The 24,365-nt window shown below is 36.4% G+C and overlaps 1 protein-coding gene across 7 annotated transcripts in view; it reads right to left on the reverse strand.

Annotated features, from left to right (window-relative positions):
- The window catches only part of LRP1B (LDL receptor related protein 1B), a 1,895,525-nt gene that overhangs the window by 1,805,136 nt on the left and 66,024 nt on the right, over positions 1 to 24,365 (reverse strand). The gene's annotated exons all lie outside the window — the stretch shown is intronic.

Here is a 24,365-nt window from a genome sequence, read left to right on the forward strand (position 1 = left end):
AGTAAGAAAAAGTTAAATGAGTTCTCGTTAAATGTAATTTCTTTTTTGAAACTATGCATATATTTCTATGTATTCTAGTTTTCAAGATTACTGACATTCCGTAAATGCATATATGCATTTTCTACATTACAATATTACCCAAGAAAAAAACAACAAAAAAAGAAGTGCCCGTGTAGGAGTAGCAGGAATAGAACAGTCCTAGTATTGTACCATTCCCATAGTGCTTCAGGATTGTCTTTTAAATTTCCACATCTAAATCACTTCTATTCCTATCACATTTCATAAAATTGCATGAGAATTTGAATCTTAATTTCCTCATTAAAAAAATTTACCTCCCCCATCATCACCATGCTTTGCCTTTCAAGGAAAGAGTTTCATTCCAATTGCAAATGTTGTGATAAAACAATGTATTTGTTTTTTATCAATTTGGATTATAATTTTTTCTTCAACTAGCATTAACTAGCATTTATATTTAATCTTTCTCCTTTACTTTGTATACCTTGTTAAAGGGAAAGGTTTATATATGTGGCTGGTGATCAACTGAGTTCCCTGTTATGTTTGCTTGATTACTTGGTCAATGTATGAATCAAGTAACTTTACTTATTATTTACTTTGAAATCATTATAATAATTCTGAGAAGAAGGATATTAGTGATCTAATAGAGCATGCTTAATATCTATCTTCCTTCCTAACTTTTATTTTTAATTTTTTTTATTTGTTTTTTTTGCGGTACGCGGGCCTCTTACTGCTGTGGCCTCTCCCACAGCGGAGCACAGGCTCCGGACGCGCAGGCTCAGTGGCCATGGCTCACGGGCCCAGCTGTTCCGCGGCACGAACCCGTGTCCGCTGCATCGGCAGGCGGACTCTCAACCACTGCGCCACCAGAGAAGCCCCCTTCCTAACTTTTAAACAATGCTGAAAGTACAATCTAATTATTTTCTTTCTGCAAAAGAGTGAACAGGTTTTCAGAGATGTTCCCTCACTTGCCCAAAGCCACATAGTCAGTAAACATCACACCTGGTATTTGAGCCTCCACCTCTTTGGCAACAAAGTCCACACTCTTGAGGAAGAGAAATTAAAAGTATAGAACACATGTTGACATTCCTTATATGAAGACTAATGGAAAACATCTTCTGTTTTGAAAACAGTCAAAGTGAAATATGGATAAAACAGAAAGCCACGATTTAAGGTACTGATGGAATCATTTGCTTCAATTTCACAAACTATTTCTTAAACAAACAAGTTGTAAAGCAGGGCTATAATTGATAGAAATAAAAGGAGAGACAAAAAAGCGAGTATGAAAAGACTTCTGATCTCACTTTCTCCTGCATCTCTTTGCCTCTTTAGTTACTGCCAAGAAATGTTAGTATGTGTAGATACTGATTGAATTTCTTTCTCTTTTTCAGGGTTGGGGGCAGATTCTGTAATACAGACAAATTAAATAAAACATATGGCCATAATTATCCAAGTAATGATAGAGAGAAGAATAAAAAGACTACTGGACTCTGGATCAGTCCAGTATCCAACATTTGGGCTACCATGGATGACTTCAGCATTGTAAACAAAGCACCACAGTGCCAGGTGTAAGACACACTGCCACTGAGTGTGCTTAAAACTGACAACAGACATAGTCCCTTGGGCTCCCTTTCTTGAGGCGCACCATGTCCGCATATGGGAGTAAAGCTTGTTAGTCTACACAGACTGACTCTCTCTACTCTAAATAAAACTAAATCTGAGGTGAGAGAGGAATAAACAACTCAGTAGTTATATATAATTTTCTGAGCAAACAAAAATAGTAAATATGTAAAAAATGGCCTAAAAACTTCTGGCACATTATGGGCACCTAAAAATTTTTGACCACTGAATTTAAAAATCAATCATTATAATGTAGGGGTTTTTTTTTTTTTTTTTGGTCTATACTTCACTTTTATAAGTTCCCATTAGTTATAGAATCCTGACATTCTACTAGATTTCATATAAACTCTCCTCTGCATTCTTCTTACAAAAGTAAGCGTCATCTATAGAGTTTTTGTCTTATTTTTTTATGGCATGTTGGAAAAAGGAATCTGTCAATTACAGAATGTCCCATTCATTTTCAGGCATTGACAGCATGCCATTTTATACATCCCCACAAATGAAAAAAAGTGAAGCTCTTGTAGGTTAACTAATATGCTCAATACCAAGTCAGTAATTAGCACAGTAGGGATTCAAACCCAAGTGTCTTATACTGAAGCAAAGGCTCTTTTCACTCTCTCCGATACCTTAAATATTAACTTGGTATGGAGATGGATCCTTTTAGTCTAAATTTTAATTATGCGAATTGCTGTACTTGGCTCAGAGCTGCCTGACAGCAATGGAGGCCGTGCAGGTCCCAACCCTTGGGAGGTGCCATTTATATTGTAGTCTATGGAAATGGGCACCCTAGAGTTGCACATGGAGGCTCCAACTTCAGAATTGCCACTGTGTCAACAAACTCTATTCTTGTTCTACACGTTGTCACATGAAATGAAACCAAAATTCTACTATAGAAGGTAGCAGGCCACATACTTCAGTGGAAAAACTGCTGGGTTTTTCAATTGTAAAAAGATTCATTCAGAAGATCAGTGGTGGTTTCTAACTTGTGTTAAACTTTTATCAATTCCTTGGAATATAATAATGACCTTAGGGATGCTATGTGGTATTTTTCAGGATCCAATGATATGGAATGAACTTACAAACCATAAAGGGCTATGACAGAGACAGGCTAGATATTCACAAGCTATCCCCCTCTATTCTGAGCAGAAAGCTACACTATATCTCCCAGCTTTTCCTGTAGTTAGGTGCGGCGATCTGAATGAGTTCTGGCCTATGGATTGTGGGTAGAAGTGATGGACACCTCTAAAAAGGGTCCAAAGAAACATACTGTGAGATGCTCTACTCTGCTTCTTCCCTTATCTTCTGTAGAGAATCCAGGACAACACCTGGTCTGTAAGGGAGAATAGAGCCAATAGAATCCCCTGGTACCCCCAGGGTATGCACTGGACTGATTGGATGATAAATATTTGCTGTGCCAAGCTACTGAAATGCTGGGGTTCTTGTTACAGCGATTCTCCTACTGTGAATACTGCAAGGCTTATTGAGGGAGGTATTACCATCTATTATTATTAACACAGTAGCCCAGATCCAGACTTTCCACTATGCCAACATTCTACTATCATGAATAATCATTTTGTGTGTTGTTGCTTATTGTTGTAAAAGTATTTCCTAAGGTTTTCCAGATCTGCTGAAGCACCGGAATTCCACTCACAAGGATTGAATTGCAATGACTAACTGATCTTAACTTAGCCTACTTCTGCAGCTTCAGCAACTGCCAAAAAGGATTCTTTTCTGGGTATTCTTCTTAAAAGAAAGGATGAAACTCTTTCTGCTGTGTACATGACTTTTGAGCACCTTAAATAGTACTAAATATAGGCAATAGTTTTGACCATTCACAAGCTATTTTGTCACAAAGAAACAGATAGAAATTCAAATTATTTACATTTGATACCAGCCCAAAGCATACGTCACTGCTATTTGTAGTACATTTAAGAATTGCACTTCATAGTAAAGATTGCTATTGTTCCTCCAACATTCTCTATTTTCAAGGCTGATGATGTGACACTGAAATGGATGAAGGAGAACCTTATGGTCTCAGTTGAGAAACTATTGGGCAATGAAAACAACATACTCAGAGAAAGACAAATACTATACGATATCATGTATACATGGAATCTAAAAAAATAAAACAAATTAGTGAATATAACAACAAGAAAAAAGAAATAGGCTCACAGATACAGGGAACAAACTAGTGGATATCAGTGGGGAGAGGGAAAGGAGGAGGGGAAAAAGGGGTAGAGGATTAACAGGTACAAACTACTATGTGTAAAATAAATAAGATACAAGGATATATTGCGCAGCACAGGAAAATATAGCCATTATTTTGTAATAACTTTAAATGGAGTATAATCTATAAAAATATTGAATCACTATGTTGTACATCTGAAACTAATATAATATTGTAAATCAACTATACCTCAATTAAAAACATTCTCAAAAGATGAATATATTTGCAATGCACCATTAAAGAGAAGATTCACTGGCTTTATTGAAAAACTTAAAACTATAAATTATCAGACCTAAGAAGTACTTCTTAAAAACAAAATGTTTAATTTAGGTGACTAATTCTCCACTCTACTAAATGTGGAAACACTTTAAGGTAGTCATAATTGTTTGAAACAATAGTTTCTAAATATATCAAAGCATTGGTCCAATTCTAACAGCAGGTACTTGACCAAAGATTATTTTTTTATTAAACTTACAGAGCTACTATTTTTTGAGAAATCCAGTAAGACTGCTGATTATTAAAAGAAATGACCCCCTTTTTCTAATAAAGTCTCTGTACTACGTGCATGAATAATCAACCAGAAAAAGACTGAAAATAATACAGCAGTTATCAGAAAATCTAAACCTTTCCCAAATGTTATTATATGAAATTAATAAACTTTTCTAGTAGCACAGAGTTTGTTTTTTTTTTTTTTAATGGAAACACACATATTTTCCTCCAGATGTTTGTTCTTACTCTTCCTTACACTACTCTCAGGTATAGCTTTCATCCACTCATCCTACCATAGCTTTGTTCCAACTTATATAAAGTACGAGGGAACCTCAATAAATATCACCTCAGGACAGGACTGAGAGTCAAAATAAAATATGATGGCAATAAGGGTCACAGGGCTTCCCTGGTGGCGCAGTGGTTGAGAATCCGCCTGCCGATGCAGGGGATACGGGTTCGTGCCCCGGTCCGGGAAGATCCCACATGCCGCGGAGCGGCTGGACCCGTGAGCCATGGCCGCTGATCCTGTGCGTCCGGAGCCTGCGCTCCGCAACGGGAGAGGCCACAACAGTGAGAGGCCCGCGTACCACAAAAAAAAAAAAAAAAAAAAAATAAGGGTCACAAACACTATATGAACTATACCCCATCAGATTACATTAACATGAATGTGTCTGTCAATACTGGGTTCTCATAGAGGTCTTACACTGTTTGGCTATGTCAATGTTTGGTGGTCCTTTCTCCTGACATAGTCTCTCTTCATTCATTCAATTACAATACCTTAAAATTCTCATGAAAATATTCTACCTACTGCTCTGAAAGAGACGTCTCTCCCTATCCATTCCATTTATACCAATATTCGAAAGACAGATGGACAAGCAACAGGTATTTATTGAAACACTGATTCAAGATGGTCCAAAATCATTTCTATCTTCAATCATGAAAGAATAGGTAATATTCATAGCAACTTCACTTTTTTTCTTTATTAGTACAGATATGAAAATAAAAGGATACAGAGTTGTTATTCTGAAATCCTCTGGTCGTGGATAAAATGCTTTACATGGTAAAAGTCAAGTGTACCTAACATAAAGCTGCCAATGCCAGCTCCGCCACTAAGGTTTATGACTGAGGAAATAGAAAATTTGAAAGGTATAAACTTAACATGGTCGATGAGAAGTATTTATTCTCTGTTTCAGTTTGGACACCAAACTTTCAGCATAGTTAGTTGTTTGATTAGAATGTGCATGCTTATCAATGTCCTGATAGTTCTTTCCTATTGAACTATGTAATTAAGTATTCTCTTTCTGTGAGTGTGTGTGTGTATAACACATATCTCATATACATTCATGTGCAGTTGTTAATAAAAGAGTAACAAATAGTGCACTTCTCACCAGTCTTAAGTAATAAAAACAAATCCTAGTGCTGTAACAAGTATATTATCAATCAAAACTTTAATTCCAATCTAGGTACACAATCCTACCTTCCAGCTTGAATGTTGGTCACAAAAGTTACTGAAAACAATAGGAAAGCATTATTTTGATAGCTGCCATTACACAATAAACATTCTTCTATTTCGGAACAGAATAACAATTGCCAACCTGTATAAGTGATGGGGGGAAGAATCAAGATATCAGATCTCCTAAAATTCTATTTTTGCTTAAAACAAACAAATAAACAAACAGAGATTCTGTGCCAAGATAAAATTTTGGCACTTTATTTCCCTTAGAAACTTACGCTGAATTAAAGAAGAATATTTTAAATAACTCAATTAGCTTGTTACTTGATTCTGATTTTTATCAACTGGCCCAAACAATCATTGAACAAGTTAGTGCATCTGTAGTGAAGGTGCCCTCTACTCCCCAAAACACAGACAACATATTGAGGAATCTTCTGCAAGGAGTGTTTACCCCTTGCGTTGAGGCAGGCATGTTCCCATGAACACTCTTCCCAAATAAATTTTTATGTAGGAAATTAGGAGACACCCCCAAATTTCACCTCATGCATATTATTTTTCCAGCATGATATGCATGTCTACCAAACAAAAAACTGTGTGCCAAAAAAATATATATGAAATTATTGTCAAGTCAAGGATCCCAGGAAGAAGAACAGCACTAACATAAAAGTTATGGCCCTAAGAAATGTTATGTGAGGAAAGTGTCAGCATACACATTGCAGGAGGTATGCAGGAGGCAGAAAATAATGACACAAGATTGGGAGGAGTTAAGTTCAGCTTCTGGAACTAAGACCAAGAATGAGGAGATTAAATCTGCAGAGAGCATGGTTAGTGAAGCAGGGGAGTGTGAAGTAGTGACTTCCAAACAGTTCAAGTATGAAGACTCCTTTCTAACATATACGCTGTTGGTGAGTGTGGGGAAAAGGACATTCACATATGATACTGACGGATTTATACACTGATACAATATTTTGGGAGAGCAGTTTGGTAAGACTTCAAATATGGAATCTCTATAAACTGGCAGTTTCACTTTTAGGAATCTAGAGTACAAAAATACACAAGTGATCAAAGGTATATAATCACACTTTGGTATTATATTCACTACAAACTTGCTTAGACATGTGGAATTAATGGAGAAAACCTAACTGACCACAATCACAGGAATAATTCAATATGTATTCATACTTTAGAATACCATATAGCCCTCAACAATGCATGTTCAATCTCTGGATTTAGATAGAAGAATACTGAAGCATATTGTTGAATGAAAAAATTAACTTGCAGAATACCATGTGTAGTATGACCCAGATCAAATTCAAATATGAAAGGCTATATTAGTATGTGTGTAAGCAAACAAAAGAAAGGACACATACAAGCTTAATACTGTTTACTTAATACAGTTCTATTTTTGTTGGAGGTATTTTTAATAACAAAATTAATATTAGTTGATTGTAAGAAAACAATAACATCGGGGGGTGACTATTGATTTTAAGACCAAGATAGACAGAATGAGAAATTTGGAGTTTCACCCAATTTCAACTTGAGGTATTGTGAAAAGCAGATATGACACTCCACCTTATATCACTACTTTGGCAGGGCTAACAGATCTAGAAATATCTTAAGACCACATGGATAGAGGTTATATGTTCTGGGTAATGTTACTTTGGTCAGAAAATGAAAATTACAGAAGTAGAAGTGTTTGTTGAAACCATGACTATATTGCAAAGATACTGGCAAACAGTTCAATGATGATGGAAGTGTGACAATAAATTTATGTGTTCTTTACATCCTTACACTGGAGGAACCACCAATGCGATAAACTTCTTGCTTTTTTCAAGGTGGTTGAATATTGGACCTATGGAGAAGATCAGGAATCTTAAATTTTGTAAGAACTTCTTCCCCTCACTTTTAAATGTTTGCAGAATTAAAAGAAAAAAAATATCAAACAACTATAAAGTCTCTTGAGGAACTATATATATATATTTTAATTTTAGGATAAAGAAACCGCCAAAAGTTCACCCTGATTAAAAGTCTAAATAAAATAACTGATGAATATGAAAACTCAACTTTTTCTCTCCTGAAAACATTTCTCCCTGGGTCCCCAGAGCCACGGCACATTTGGAAAGAGACTGGCAAACTCTTTGTTCACGCTGTAGTGGGAAGTAGGCCGGTTTGGGTCTAGAAAGAACTGTGCAGAAAAAGCTGAGGAGACAGCCTGCTCCCATTATCCTTGACTCCAGGAAGTCCGATGAGTGACCCACCTCTGTGAATAACAGTTCTCTGCATTCACCTCAGTTATCCTTACAGAGTTTCAGTAGTTTGTGTACGTTAGTTTCCTATCTTTTTCAATGCTTCAGATGCAGTCCAGCCAATGACTTCTTTCTTAAGCCTTCTTAGGAACGACTGAAAAAGCTCTCCTCCTCACAATTAATGCCAGATGCCCAGTGTGTTTGCAGGGTGTTGCTCTGATCCCTCAGTTTTTCATCTATCACTACCATTCTTTCCTTTCCCTCTCTCTGTCTCCCCTGTGCTTCTCTTTATTCTTTTCAAGCTTCCTTAACATGTGTGAAGATCCCTGGCTTAGGCACAAGTATGGGAATTTGCATGTGCCCAAAGCTGACTCTATCAGTACATTTGTTGATGAGAATTTAAGGAACGAAAAGGTAAGAACTCCATAGGGGTAGTGCTAATTGATTTTCTTTATAAACACATAAGCAATTATACAAGTGACCATCTGCTTTGTCTGCATGAAGTTAATGAATACACGAAAGGAATCAAATTTAGAGCTTACTTAAATCTTAAATCCAACTGCCTAGATAGTTGCTTAGATGTGTCAAAAGGCAAAAGGGAAAGTGCTCTAGTCTGCAGGATAAAGACCAACAAAAATAAATAGGTCTCTTGTTTCTTTCACTGAGAAGCAGTGAAAATAGTTATGTTGGTTGCAACCTCTGAAAGTACAGCCATCTGAAACTGATATATAATGATATTTTCAAATAGGACTCTGATATTTATCTAGCCAAATTGGGCCTATGAAATACAGAAAACCATTCAAGATGATATCACTGTGGCAACTAGCAGTTTTCCTTTAAAAATCTGTTCATTTTATTTGGCTCAACATTCTAAAAGCACACATAACTATTTCCTGCAGATAAACATTAGGAATAAAAGAGCATAGCAGAGATTAATTCAAAGGATCACTGCTCTAAGATACCACTCCTAGACTCTAATGTTAAAAAAGTTGAAAAGCAACGGATAAACAAAGATTAGATGTATAATATATATGTACAATGCAGATCTGCATGCCATGATCCTTTGACACTTGAAAAGCTAACTATATTAATATGTGGAATATTCATAATTTGATTTAGCAATATCTCTAAAATTGTTATGAAAGACCCATTTGTCACTCATTAATTCTGCAAATCATTGCTGACTTATCTTTGGTAACACAGCATGTTTTAGTTGCTGGATAGACTGCATTGACTAAGAGGGTCCACTCTCCTGAGACTTATAATGTAGTGAATAGTCCAGATTTCTAAGTGCAATTACAAATATTGCAAAGTATCCTAAAAGAGCAGAGATAAGAGCATACATAATTCGAAGCCCTGTTGGACAGTAAGTGTATTAGGGAAGGGCAACCCAAGGAAACGACTTGGAGCTGATAATTGAAGGACGACCAAGAGTTCAGGGAAGAAACATTGGATCACGATTTAACCTAATGGTTAGAACATTAGAAGATATTCTCATTTCTATTTCATTATAGATTTTTTTTATAAAGGAAAATATGTCTTCTAATGTAGGAGAAGATATTGATATTCAGGCCATCATCACATGAGAAATAATTTTCACAAGGAAATGACATACTGGTAGATGCCAATTTAAAATCCATTTAAACAGAAATATTTAATTGGTCCTCCCCCAAAGAAAATACAAAACAAAATAAAAATGAAATAGTGGGTGTTGTACAGAGTGGATGGAGTACTAGATTTAAATCTACAGAGGAAACCCAGAGTATTGAGAATTTAAGACTGTCCCCTAGGTTCTCTCATCCCACCTCTAGTTTTGTTTTGTTTTGTTTTTCCTCAATAGTTTCCTAAAAATGTCATAAATTCTAGGCAAACTCTTCGACATTCCATCACTTGAATACTTCTGAGTCTTCCATATTTGCAGGTGCTATGCTCTTCGCTGTCTCAATGCCTGTCTTACTCTATAAGGCCCATCTCCTTAGTGACTTTCCTTTACACCTTCAATGATTATAATTCTTCTTATACACATTTCTGATGACACACATTCAAATTCTGGCTTGCCTTATATTGTTTTTAATATGTAATCATCAGATTCTCCCACTTGACTGGAAGCTCCTATAGCGAGTGAACTTGGTCTTCTTTATCTTTCCATGCAACACAGACTCTGCATTTTATTTAATATTTGGAATGAAAATGGACTAAAATGAATTGAACTGAATTAGTATGCAGCTTATAGAAGAGCTTCTCAGTTTAACTCAAATTTCAGATTTTGTGGCCAGTTTTTCTCTCTGAAACTGCTCACACAAAAAAGTTGTGTGAAATTTTTAAGCTCAGCTCTCCTTATAACTTGGAAGATTTTACATAACCTTGTTTAAGAAATACCGTGTTTCACATCAGTGAATTTTACAAGTAACTCCAATCTTGTCTCTAGAGCTAGTGAGCCATAGAGAAAAGCTCATTGTCAGTAGAAAACATCATTCTTTCCATCTTTCCCTCACCAAATATACATTATGTCACTTGCGTGCATTGGCGACCATCTTAAGTGCTAGGGATACATAGCCAAGAAGATAGAAGACTTTCCATTATGGGGCTGAGAGGCTAGAAACAAACAGAGAGGGGGAAATAAATAGACATCTTTACAAATAGTCCTAAGTAATATAAAATAAACAAATAGGGCGCTGATACAGAGAATAGCAGGTGGGGAGAACTTTGGATAGAATGTGAGGAAACATCCCCCCACTGTGTTGGGAAAATTTAAACTGAAACCTGAAAAATGTTGTAATTTGAAGATAGCAGGGGAACCTAATCATGTACTGAAGAACTCATCATATTGTTTATAAACTTCAGAAGACTATCTGTGGAGAAAAGATAAACATTAAGGAAAAATTAAAACCAGTCGTGGGAAGAAAAGAATTAGCAGAAGGTGTGGGAGCTCCTGAAGTTATAGTTGAAGCTTGATTATTTAATTTATCCATGTATAGATTAGAGCTTTACATTAACCCTGATAAATACATTCTTCTTCTAGTGCCTTCACTTATTACACAAAATTGTTTCATATCTCAGGAACCTTCAAGGACTTCCCATGCTTGTACCATTGCATTGGAACCTAAGAACAATTGTTACCATTCTGCAACTGTGGACCCTAATGACACATCAGTCACTTCAGAATCCAAAATGTCCAGGAAGCACTGAATCTGCTCACCTCACGTTTTATGACCCACTCATGGTTTGCTGGAAAATGACGACTCCTAAGGCTGACAGACTTTATTAAAAGTTTTTATTTGAGTGACTCTTATGGTAGACCATTTCCTATCTTTTAGAAATGTTCACAGTAACAAAAACTAGAGTTTTGTGCTCTTATTTCATACAGGAAAATTCCATTTGAACTTTTTGTTGCTGCAAGTGTTATAGAAACCAACTCAGTGTCCTTTGTCTTAAACACAAAAGAATTGAAAAGAAGGACACGGTGGTCAGAGGTTTGAAAGGCCGACTAAAACTCTGGGCACCAAAGATACTGGAGAAAATAATTCTGTCCTAATTATACAATGTGCCACACCCATCATGCTAATTTGGTAAACCTTTTATCATCAAAATTTGGAAAGTATATGGGTGATAGAATATGAAGGGATATAAGCCTATCAGGAAAGGGTGGGCCAGCCTCTGGAGATGGCTGAATGTAATAAAAGACATTTAAGCTTTATTCTGGATGGGGAAGTGGTTCAGTAGAAAATAAACAGAAATACAAACATAAAACCAGCAGACAAAATATCCTGCCTAATGGTCCTCTCTATATCAGAAAATATTGATGGAATAAATTTCAGGAATTGGTATAATACGTATTCTTGTCCTTGCTAAGATGTAATGGCCCTTTCAGTAGGCAAAATGCATGAGATTATTATAATCATGAGTTGTTTAATTTTACAAAAATTAAAATGAGGGCTTCCCTGGTGGCGCAGTGGTTGAGAGTCCACCTGCCGATGCAGGGGACGCGGGTTCGTGCCCCGGTCCGGGAAGATCCCACATGCCGCGGAGCGGCTGGGCCCGTGAGCCATGGCCGCTGAGCCTGCGCGTCCGGAGCCTGTGCTCCGCAACGGGAGAGGCCACAACAGTGAGAGGCCCGCGTACCGCCAAAAAAAAAAAAAAAAAGAAACAAAAATTAAAATGAGGGGAGTTTAGATCTATCTTTTGCATATTTTCCTTCCTTCCTCCCCCCAACATACCTCTCTTCCCCAGCTATGATCATTTCAGCCCCAGCAATCTATTTTATATTTAATATCCTTGTATTGCAAAAAAAAGTTTTGTTTATACTGTGTTATCTTTTCACCTAAATTATGGGCTAAAATGCATTTTCAATGGGAAAAACGAGAACTCAGCATTTTCACATCCCTCACAAAGAAAGAAAATTGCATGTTTTACTTTTTATTGTTCCTATTTACTTTTTAAATTCTGTCATCTAATGGGACTAATGTTCATGGCTTAGGAGTGTATTTACCATAAATAGTTTTAGCGGTTATCTAACATCGTTGCTTCATTTTAGCGTTTAACCAACCTCAACCACTATTTATTGCCTCATAAACTTCTCTACTGTGAACATTACACCTTAATTACCCCAGCCCCTATTTCTAGCCTGAATGGGAATAACCATTTCTTGTTTCACTTATGTAAGAAGGCAGTGCCCTGTGTCCAAGCAATCAGAGATCAGGGCTATGCAGCAAAGTGTGTTTCATAGACCTGAAAAATCCAAGTTCTATGGCAATGGAAGTGCAAACTCTCTTCTGTGCAAGAAAATGGTGAGTGGGAGGGGGGAGGGACTGTTTAAGATTTCTTCCAAATGCTCGCATTCATATTGAAGTCTAGTGATATTGAATGCTGCTGGGAAAATGAAAGTGCTAATTTCAAAATCATGGATTAATTTTAAGTAAACCAACACAACTGTACTCTTGTGCTTAAATAATCTATCTTTGCTTTGCCCCTAGTACACACCCACACTGATTTTTCCAATTTTTTTAAAATAAAAATAACACTTTACATGGGTATAATACTTTTCAGGTTGTAGAACTGTATCTCATAAACAGATGAAATTAGAAAGTGGATCATGAAATTATGAAGTGGATTAAATTCATGTCTCTCACATTAAAGCCTTCATCTGAATTTTTGCTTTCTTGATCTTTTAAGATTCATGTAACTCCTTTTTCTGAGGATCTTTACTTATTCACTACTGCAGAACTGAAGAAGGCTTTCTTAGAACATTATTGTGTCTATTCAACTTTCTACAGGGAATGTAATGGTTACGTACACTTGAACCCTTGCTACAGGACAAGATGTACGTCTTAACCTCTTTATATTCAAAGCTGGCATTCAAAGCGTATTTGCTGAATGAAAGGTTGTTTGCTCAACTGACCGTAAGACAACTCAACGTACTTTACATGCAGAAATGGGGATTAAAATGTACTTTTGTTTTTTCACGGCACTACTACGTCCCTTTTTAATTTAAGTATAGGAATGATGCTTCCATTACCTTGTCAAGATGTTTAAACTATCTAAAACTACCCTCAGCAACCAGCTGTCCTGCCTCACAGATGAAGATAAACTTTGTAACTATAGGTACTACTGGGATTGGATCTTAAAGTGGTATTTACTATAATAAAACTTCCTCTTTCGGTTTCCAGACTGACCCCCTCGGTCCTAACCTCACAGGTGGCTTGTCACCTACCCTGTTCTTGACTCTATCTCCATCCATTCCATTGGTTCAGTAGTTATCCTGCTCTCTGTTGAGAACCACCTTGGAACATTTTACTCCTACTTCTCCCTAATACCTAGCGTAATGCTTCGCATATAATTAGTGCTCAGGCCATTTTTATTTTAAACATTAATTATTAGACAATAAGATTCTCACAACTTGAAGTCACTCCCCTCTGCCATATTCTCTTACACTGATGGGTTTTAACATACAGCATAGTGATTAGGAATACATGATATCTATCTTTAAATCTCTCTCTCTCTCTCTCTCTCATAATTTCCTAAAGTGTAACTACATTTAAAAGTGTACATCTAGAAGTGTACTACACTCTTTTCAATTGTAAAACAGAGAAAATAGCAGGGATTGATTTTTATAGCTTTCCACAAGCATAATCTACATGTAAAATATGGATTTACCAGCTATTTATTCTTGGGATGAATGCCTCACTTCTCTGAATGACAATATACATACCTTTGACAGAGTGTTATTAATAGTGGGATTTATAGAGGCGTAAAGTAGATGAGTGGTTGCTCTGGATTAGGGTGGGAATGGGAAGTGAGTATAACTGGGCATGAGGTTTCTTGCGGGGATGATGAAGTTGTTCTAAAATTAGATTTGGGGGATAGCTGCGGCACTTCGTAAATATCCTAAAAGTCATTAAATTGTACTCTGAAAGTGGGTGAATTTTATGGTATGGAAATTATACCTAAATAAAGCTGTTAGTTACAATAATAATAATAATACCAGGATTCAAATCAAGTCTGTCTGAAGTCAAAGTACATACCATTTTTCTATACTTATTCTATCCTCACCACCTCATGCTATGAAAATGAGAAGTTTATATTTAAGTGATCATGCTTACTGATAAAGAATTTCTGTCTAGGGGGGTGCTTAATATAGATGATATGGAGGGAATCTATGGAGTTACAACTCTTATCTAATTGAGCAAAGTAAACAGTTTAGTTGTTTGCTTTTGAGAAAGTAAACAAAAATTATTATTAAAAAGTTGTTAGGGGTAATCTAATTTAACAGTGTCCTCTGCCTGTGGATAAAAAGAAACCATTATCAAATTATACACACTGAAAATACATTTTTTCTTTCCTTGCTAAAAAATAGCTGTTTTCCTCCTTCCTTCTGTCTTTCCATCCTTCCCTCCTTCCATATGGCTGCTTTTGAAAACTTGTATTTCTGAACCAGAGAGGCTGATTGCAGGTGTTAGAGATCAATTTTCTCCATAACTGATGGACAACATTTTGGAGGAAGCATATCCCTTATGAGCTAAAGGGAAAGATCCCTGAAATAATAGTACTGATATCATTTTACCTTTTTCTTGAAATCATCAAAATATTTTTTGATGTGTTAAATAGTATTGAAAGAAATCATCTACAGAATGTTGAATGGGTACATACCTATAAAAAGTATTCCCTGTTTTATATCATGCTTTTGAAAACATTTTATCTTTCCTGAGAAAAATTAAAGAAACAGGTAATTTAAACAGAAGATGAAAACCTCAGGAGTTCTTGCCAGAATAGAATTTCAGAAAGCATTTTAAATTTTTCTAACTTTTAAAATTCAGTATCTAAATGTAAACTCCTGAAGAAGACATTTTCTACAAAGAGATTAAGAAAGATAAATGATGGTTTGGGCTGCATATGTTTGAGATAAATAGTGTTTCCTCCCTCTTTGTGATAGAAGACTCCACTCCACATCCTGAGTTGTGTCTCACAGTGCCAGATCTGGGGATGGATGTTAAGCCTGCGTGCTTTTGTGAGTTGCTGGGTGTCAGAGGGGCTCCATCAGGGTTGTGTTGCCTCTGAAAAAGGTTAAATGCAAGAATCTCAAAGGCTTTCAAAAAAGCACTGCAGAAAATTTGTTGTCAGGGATGATTATGTCTCCCAGCTCAGGAGGGTTTGTCTCAGCTGGTCCTCCCTCTAATTTTGAACGTTAAAAAATCCATAAGAGGCGGAGGGGTATGTCAAAGATTTTAAAACCTGGTATAGGTTGGGTTTATTTTTGAATTATCCTGGCTTATTTTCCATTGCCTACCAAAGGGAAAATAGTAACATTGCTGTCATATCTTCTTGAGGGCGGTAATATAGCTTTGGCAAGACATACTGCAATGAACGTTAGCCTCTGGAAAATTTGTATTTGTGTGGTTATTTCATGAGAAAGTCTCTACATTTTAATATAAGGCATATTTAGATAGAAGTGTTGTCCCTTGGACAACAATTACACAATAACATGTACAACAATTTTGAGTGTGTAAAATCAGTTTAAATTATGGTAACTCGGTTAATAAACTATTTGTAAGAACGAAATAATGCCATTTGCAGCAACATGGATGCAACTAGAGATGATCATACTAAGTGAAGTAAGTCAGACAGAGAAAGACAAATGCCGTATGATATCACTTATATGTGGAATCTAAAGTATGACACAAATGAACCTACCTACAAAACAGAAACACAAACATGGACATAGAGAACAGACTTGTGGTTGCCAAGGAGGAGGGGGTTAGGGGAGGGATGGATTGGGAGGTTGGGGTTAGCAGATGTGAGATATTATATATGGAATGCATAAACAAGGTCCTACTGTTTAGCACAGGGAACCATAGTCAATATCTTATGATAAACCATAATGGAAAAGAATAAAAAAGAATGTATATACATATATATGTGTGTATATACATATATATGTGTGTATATATATATATAAATATATAAATATATATATATACATACATACAACTGAATATATACATAACTGAATCACTTTGCTGTATGGTAGAAGTTAACACAACATTACAAATCAACTATAGTTTAATTTTAAAAAAAATAAAAAAGAAACTCTTTGTCGGGCTTCCCTGGGGTGCAGTGGTTAAGAATCCACCTGCCAATGCAGGGGACACAGGTTTGATCCCTGGTCCGGGAAGATCCCACATGCTACAGAGCAACTAAACCCATGTGCCACAACTACTGACCCTGCGCTTTAGAGCCCTCTAGCCACAACTACTGAGCCCATGAGCTACAAGTACTAAGCCTGTGTGCCACAACTACTGAAGCCCACGTGCCTAGAGCCCATGCTCTGCAACAAGAGAAGCCACTGCACCACAATGAAGAGTAGCCCCCCGCTCGCCACTAGTAGAGAAAGCCCATGCACAGCAATGAAGACCCAACACAGCCAAAAATGAACAAATAAAATTTTTTAAATCTAAAAAAAAAAAGAAACCATTTTGTCAATAAATATTTATGAGCACCAACTCAGAGGAGCACTTTGAAGAATGTAAGACATAAAAGAATGACAGGATCCTAATGAAAATAAAGTTAGAGTTCATAGATGAATAGAGAGGCACTGCCCTAGAGTAACTTTTCAGGAAACAGGAATGAATTTAAAATTTGAGGTATAAAAGGATTCAGATAAATGAAAAAACTATATCAAAGGAGAATAACAACACAACACAGGTATGGAAAGAAATTAGATTCTGTCCAGCAGGAGTCGTTATTAATTTCTCTTACAGACTCAATGTATATTTTCCAAGAAATACTTTATTTATTTTTTTTATATTACTTTGAAAAAAAAATGAGTTGAAGAGAAGCTCAGAACAAGCATAGCAATGCTCAGAATGCCTGTGTGGGTAAATGTATACCAAAAATGTCTGGAAAATTTGTGATGACAATTAGTATTTTAAGTTTTGGAATGAAAGGATGCCATCAGGTGAGGAGTTGAACAAATCTCACTTGGTTTTCATTCTTACTCTGGAAATGTGGATACTCAATAGGGGATCCTTCAGGTCTCTTTCTAAGTTCACTGCTCTTAAAAACAGTTTATTAGAAATGCAGTGAAAAATTATTTCTAGAGCATATGATAAAGCATTTTGTCTATAATAAACCATATATTTTATTTCATGTTCACCAAAGAATATAACACAAGGTATTGTTTAGTAAGCAGGGGAAAGAACATGGACAAGTCTATAGGTTTAAAATATCCATGAAATATTAGTAAAATTCACTGGGAAACATTTAATTCATGCAGAACATTTCAGGATTCTCTCTGTGATATAGTTTGCGTTAACATAATCAAGTTAAATGACTATTATATTAGGATAGGCATCAAAATTTAATCAATTCAATAGTTCAGCACTGATATCTCCTTCAGTATTTACTTGAACTTTGAGGGCCAGAGATAGTAACTCTTAAAGAGTTTAAGGGTAAGTAGAATTCAGAACAGAAGCACCTACAACACTAAATTTCATTAGGCTGATATCCACAAGGCTCGCTTTGTGAAATTTTTAAATTTCATTTTGTGAAATTTTTGATTTCATTCTTGTAGTTTCAGAACAGGGAATTTTAGGTTAATAAATTTGTGGAGGACACTCATAAAGTTCTAGATTTACTCCCTACTTTAATCTACTTTTACTTTGATGGCTGCCTCTTGCACTGCAATTGTCACTGAGGAATCTTTGATGGGGGTGTGGAGTGGGGGAATGGGACGGGCTGCTTCTACTGTCCAGAAGTTGGTCATCAGAGATGAGTTAAGGATCTGCTGGGGCGAGTCCCACAGATAGTTTCTGCTCTAGTAGCTATCTCTTCAGGTGTAAACTTTTAGCAAGTTCCATTACACCCCAGTTATGACCTTGGGCAAACTTCAGTGGCTCCAGAGAACTACGATGGTGAAATGGTTTCTATTGCTTTATGTTCTAGGTGTCCTTTCTATGCTCAGAAAAAAAAAAAAAAAAAAAAAGTAACATGGAGAAGATGACTGAGAAATCATACGTGCTGCTGCTCACAGACTGTCGCCTCTCTGACCTCTAAAAGTTGCAGCACGAAGAAACAGTGAGTTATTGGAGGCAAGAGCATGACCAAGAAAATAAACCTGCAAGGTCTTTGCTGAGCACAGACTATTCGCATCCACCGTGAAGCCTGCCAATCTTAAAATACTTCATAATCCAATACCATTCATTTCTAAAAAGATGATGAATGGGCTTCCTTCAACCATAAGATGAAAGCTGAGGAAAATTTTTGATGTTGATGTCTACAGAAATAATTAATGGTACTTTATGGCAGCACAATTTATCAGGGACGTCACAGCACTTGGGCCCCTGTGAACTTAAGTGATGATAATTACTACATTGAAATTTTGACAACTAAATTTGAAGCAAACTAAGAAGTGTATTGAATAAAACAAACTCCCTGATATATAATAATCCAACAATAAGGGTCTTTAATGAGAATAAGACATCACTTGTCAATATTATTTTTCCCTTTGACAACCTTTACAAGGGTAGGAAAAAATTATGATTTTAAAGTATTTTATACCCAGATATTTTTAATTTAAGTAAGACTTTGCTTTTAGAAAATTATGAGAACTGCTCAATATTTTCCAATTTCATTTTGTTGATATTTTGAGGGACCTAAAAGCATTATATTCAATAAATATTAGAAAAGATTAGTTCCAACAAATAATAATAGAACAACAAATATTCCTCTCACAAATTCTATTTATTGCCTGTTTATATGTATTTAAGTGTCATGTGTTATTATTGTCCTCATTTCCTAGATAATAACAAATCAGGAAATTTGTTAAAGTTGATTTTCCACATTTTTCAATATAAAATTTATTTAAAGTAATTAATTGCCATGAATTTGCAATGGATAGAGTTATATACTCTCCACCTTAGTTGTCTTTGAGACAGGAGGAAGTGATCTGAAAGCCAACAAAGCTATAAGGCAGGGGGTATCCAAACAAACTGAATGACAGCTTTTATATTGAAGATGCTCTTAGAAAGTTAAATTCTCAACATTGAGGGTATTAATGAGTGACTCTGAAATCACCGATGGGCACAATTAGTATTGAGCCTTTGGCTTTTTTGTTTGTTTATTTTTATATTTCTTTTTAAGAAGTAACAAAAAGAAGTCCTGTTTAATCAGAAACATGTCTTCCTTTACTTGGCCTTAACAAGACTACACCAGGGACTTCTAAGTTATAATAGAAACTTCTTGATTCCACAAATAATTGTGAAGTAAGCTAAACTAAAACATGAAACAAAAATGTATTCCTCTGGGCTTCCCTGGTGGCGCAGTGGTTGAGAGTCCGCCTGCCGATGCAGGGGACACGGGTTCGTGCCCCGGTCCGGGAAGATCCCACATGCCGCGGAGCGGCTGGGCCCGTGAGCCATGGCCGCTGAGCTTGCGCGTCCGGAGCCTGTGCTCCGCAACGGGAGAGGCCACGACAGTGAGAGGCCCGTGGACCGCAAAATTCCTCTGGCCTTGACTATCTTTAAAACACTTGCTAATAAATACTAATTCAAAACCTAACCTTTGGGGGCTTCCCTGGTGGCGCAGTGGTTGAGAATCCGCCTGCCGATGCAGGAGACACGGGTTCGTGCCCTGGTCCGGGAAGATCCCACATGCCGCGGAGCAACTAAGCCCGTGAGCCACGGCCGCTGAGCCTGCGCGTCCGGAGCCTGTGCTCCGCAACGGGAGAGGCCACAACAGTGAGAGGCCCGAAAAAAAAACCTAACCTTTGAGGAAACCAGCATTTCTAGATAACATGAAATAAACATTAATACTTCAACTCTCTAAAATTCAAGAAATACTACTAAAATTTCAAGGATTTCAATTAATCATAATATCAAGGTAGGAATCATCACAGGAAAGTATATAGTCTTTGGAAGAAAACACAAGATGTAGTCTTGAATCCTATTTCTATCCTATAGGTATTTCCTAGAATCAATTCACAGGCATATCTATTTCTTAGCAATTCCTTAAGACCAAAAGTGTGTAATTGAAATGTATATTCAGGATGATGATTCTTGAGGCACTCCCAGACTTTTGATTAACATTGAATAATGTACTTATAGTATATTTTCAGAAGATTTTGTCAAGAATGCTTTAAATAAAAATGTTTTCTTCCCAAGTCTCAGTGTATATAAATGATTAGAACCTGAAATTTTAACAATGTGGTTACGTGGAATTTTTTTCTAGCATAGAACACCTTGAACTATTTTATTATTTTTTACATTTCACATACTCCTACTTGTGTTCCAGCTGTCTGTATCCTGTTTTTCAAGATCCTAGTGATACTGGACAAAGATTAATATTGCAGCTCTCCTATTTATCACCCATACACCAAAATGGCTTTTATCACAGTGAGCAAAATTACTTATGGTGCTCTGTCTTCACTTTCTCTGACTGGCAACACTGTGGTTTCATTCACGTGTGAAGTATTTTTAAATCTAATTATTCTTACAACCAGTTAGGAGAAAGGGTCATTATTCTAGCTCATTAGCTGTTTAATTGGAAGGCATAACAGTGAATCTGTGTTTTGACTCTCTAATTCCAATATTCAGCACTGCTTGGAAAGGAAAATTGTGTAATATGATTCTGGGAACTATAAATAACATGTACACTTCTTTCTGTCCTTTCTTGACTGATGGAGCATTCTAGAAATATTCTGTGCAACATCTGACTTCTATAGTTGAGACTTACAAATTATATATGTCTTATTTTCGAAACATATGCAAACAAAACTTGTGCTGTGTGCACGCACAAGCACGCACATACTCCAAGACTATTTATATCCACTTTCTTGTTTTCAGATCAAATAATGGCTTGAGCTGACTGATGAAATAAAAGAAAGTATTTATTCAAAAGTATATAGAGAGGAAAAAATGACAAAGGGGCAGCATTGCCTTATTTTTCTGTTATTGTAGTCTACATATATACATGTGTATCTCCTGTACCTAGAGAGACTCTTCAACCAGTGACAGGAACAATAGCAGAGTTTTGGGCTGTGTCTTAACATAGAGAAGAGTGAAAAACTAAACCAAACAAATACAGTGAATGCATATCACAGCACCAGTAGGAAGAATAATCCTGAAACATTTAAACAATATATCTGTTGAAGACTGTAAGTATGTGATAGAGATTCATTACAAACTCAAGTTTTATCTTCCATCAATGCTTTTGAGTCATTGCATAATGGCATTGTATTACTTTCCTATCACTGCTGTATCAAATTACCATAAACTCAGCGGCTTATAACACAAATTTATTATCTATCGTTCTGTAGATGAGAAATCAGACATGGATCTTACTGGGCTAAGATCAAGGTGTTAACAGGGTATATTTCTTTCTGGAGGTTCTAGGGGACAATATGTTTCCTCGCGATCTCCAGCTCTAGAGAGTTGCTCACTTTCCTTTGCTGATGACCCCCTTCCTCCAGTATCAGAGGTAAGAGTGGCTAGTGGACTCCTTGTCACTTAGAATCATGCTGACCTCTTCCATAGTCACATTTCCCTCTAACTCTCTTTTCTTCCCTCCATCCTCCACTTTTAAACATTGATATGATTACATTTGGTCCACCCTGTCAATCAAGGACATTTCTCTATTTTAAATTGGCTAATTAGCAGTCATAATTCCTTCTTCCAATTTAATTCTCCTGTGTTTATCATATATATTTACAGGTTCTAGGGATTAGGCTGTGGACAACTCTGGGGAGGAGATAATTATTCTGCCTCGCACAAAGTCTACTCTTTGGCCTCACAAAGATTCACATTCATTACAAGTGCAAAATACACTCATTCATCCAAAGTCGCCCACATTTTCAACCTATTACAGAATTAACAGAAGTCCAAAATCGTTTCTAAATCTCATTAGTTCAAAAGTCCCATCAAAATTATCCAAATGAGGTATGAGAAAGAACTTGGGTATGATTCACCCTGGGGCAAAATTTTCCTCCACTTGTGAGTCTGTGAAACACAAAAAGCAAGTCATTTGTTCTCAATTATAATGGTACAGATGTAGGATAACAAAGTACTGATATTTAGGTACAAGAAGAATGAAAATGGAAGGAAAACAGTCACTTGTCCAAAGCAATTTCAAAATCCATCCAGGCAACCATCATTTCCTTTTTTCTTTTTTTTTTTTTTAATATGTTCCCTGGGACCTTCTATCCTTCCCCAATAAGAACTGCTGCCTCTTACACTGGCAGTGCATCTGTTATCCTAGGTCATTTCCTTTTGCATTTTCAGTATTGGATTTCCTCTCTCCTCTATTCCCTATCTTCCTCTTTCTTTTTTTTTTTCACTTTTTTTTAAAACAACTATTGGGGTATAATTGCTTTACAATGGTATGTTAGTTTCTCCTTTATAACAAAGTGAATCAGCTATACATATACATATATACCCATATCTCCTCCCTTGTGTGTCTCCCTCCCACCTTCCCTATCCCATGCCTCAAGGTGGTCACAAAGCACAAAGCTGATCTCCCTGCACTATGCAGCTGCTTCCCACTATCTATTTTACATTTGGTAGTGTATATATGTCCATGCCACTCTCTCACTTCGTCCCAGCTTACTCTTCCCTCTCCACATGTTCTCAAGTCCATTCTCTACGTCTGCATCTTTATTCCTGTCCTGGCCCTAGGTTCTTCAGAACCAATTTTTTTTTTTTATTCCATATATATATGTTAGCATACGATATTTGTTTTTCTCTTTCTGACTTACTTCACTCTGTATGACAGACTCTAGGTACATCCACCTCACTACAAATAACTCAAATTTTGTTTCTTTTTATGGCTGAGTAATATGCCATTGTATATATGTGCCACATCTTCTTTATCCATTCATCTGTCCATGGACACTTAGGTTGCTTCCATGACCTGGCTATTGTAAATAGAGCTGCAATGAACATTTTGGTGCATGACTCTTTTTGAATTATACTTTTCTCCGGGTATATGGCCAGTAGTGGGATTGCTGGGTCGTATGGTAGTTCTATTTTTAGTTTTTTAAGGAACCTATATAGAGTTCTCCATAGTGGCTGTATCAATTTACATTACCACCAACAGTGCAAGACGGTTCCCTTTTCTCCACACCCTCTCCAGCATTTATTGTTGTAGATTTTTGATGATGGCCATTCTGACCAGTGTGAGATGATACCTCATTGTAGTTTTGATTTGCACTTCTCTAATGATTCACGAATCATTTCACGTGTCCTTTCATGTGTTTGTTGGCAATCTGTATATCTTCTTTAGAGAAATGTGTATTTAGGTCTTCTACCCATTTTTGGATTGGGCTGTTTGTTTCTTTGATATTGAGTTGCATGAGCTGCTTGTAAATTTTGGAGCTTTATCTTTGGTCAGTTGCTTCACTTGCAAATATTTGCAAATATTTTCTCCCATTCTCCCAGGGTTGTCTTTCCATCTTGTTTATGGTTTCCTTTGCTGTGCAAAACCTTTGAAGTTTCATTAAGTCCCATTTGTTTATTTTTGTTTTTATTTCTATTTCTCTAGGAGGTGGGTAAAAAAGGATCCTGCTGTGATTTATGTCATAGAGTGTTCTGCCTATGTTTTCCTCTAAGAGTTTTACAGTGTCTCGCCTTACATTTAGGTCTTTCATCCATTTTGAGTTTATTTTTGTGTATGGTGTTAGGGAGTGTTCTAATTTCATTCTTTTACATGTAGCTGTCCAGTATTCCCAGCACCACTTATTGAAGAGGCTATCTTTTCTCCACTGTATATATATTCTTGCCTCCTTTATCAAAAATAAGGTGACAATATGTGCATGGGTTTATCTCTGGGT

The sequence above is a fragment of the Kogia breviceps genome, chromosome 2 (assembly GCF_026419965.1).
Source record: "Kogia breviceps isolate mKogBre1 chromosome 2, mKogBre1 haplotype 1, whole genome shotgun sequence".
NCBI lineage: Eukaryota > Metazoa > Chordata > Mammalia > Artiodactyla > Physeteridae > Kogia > Kogia breviceps.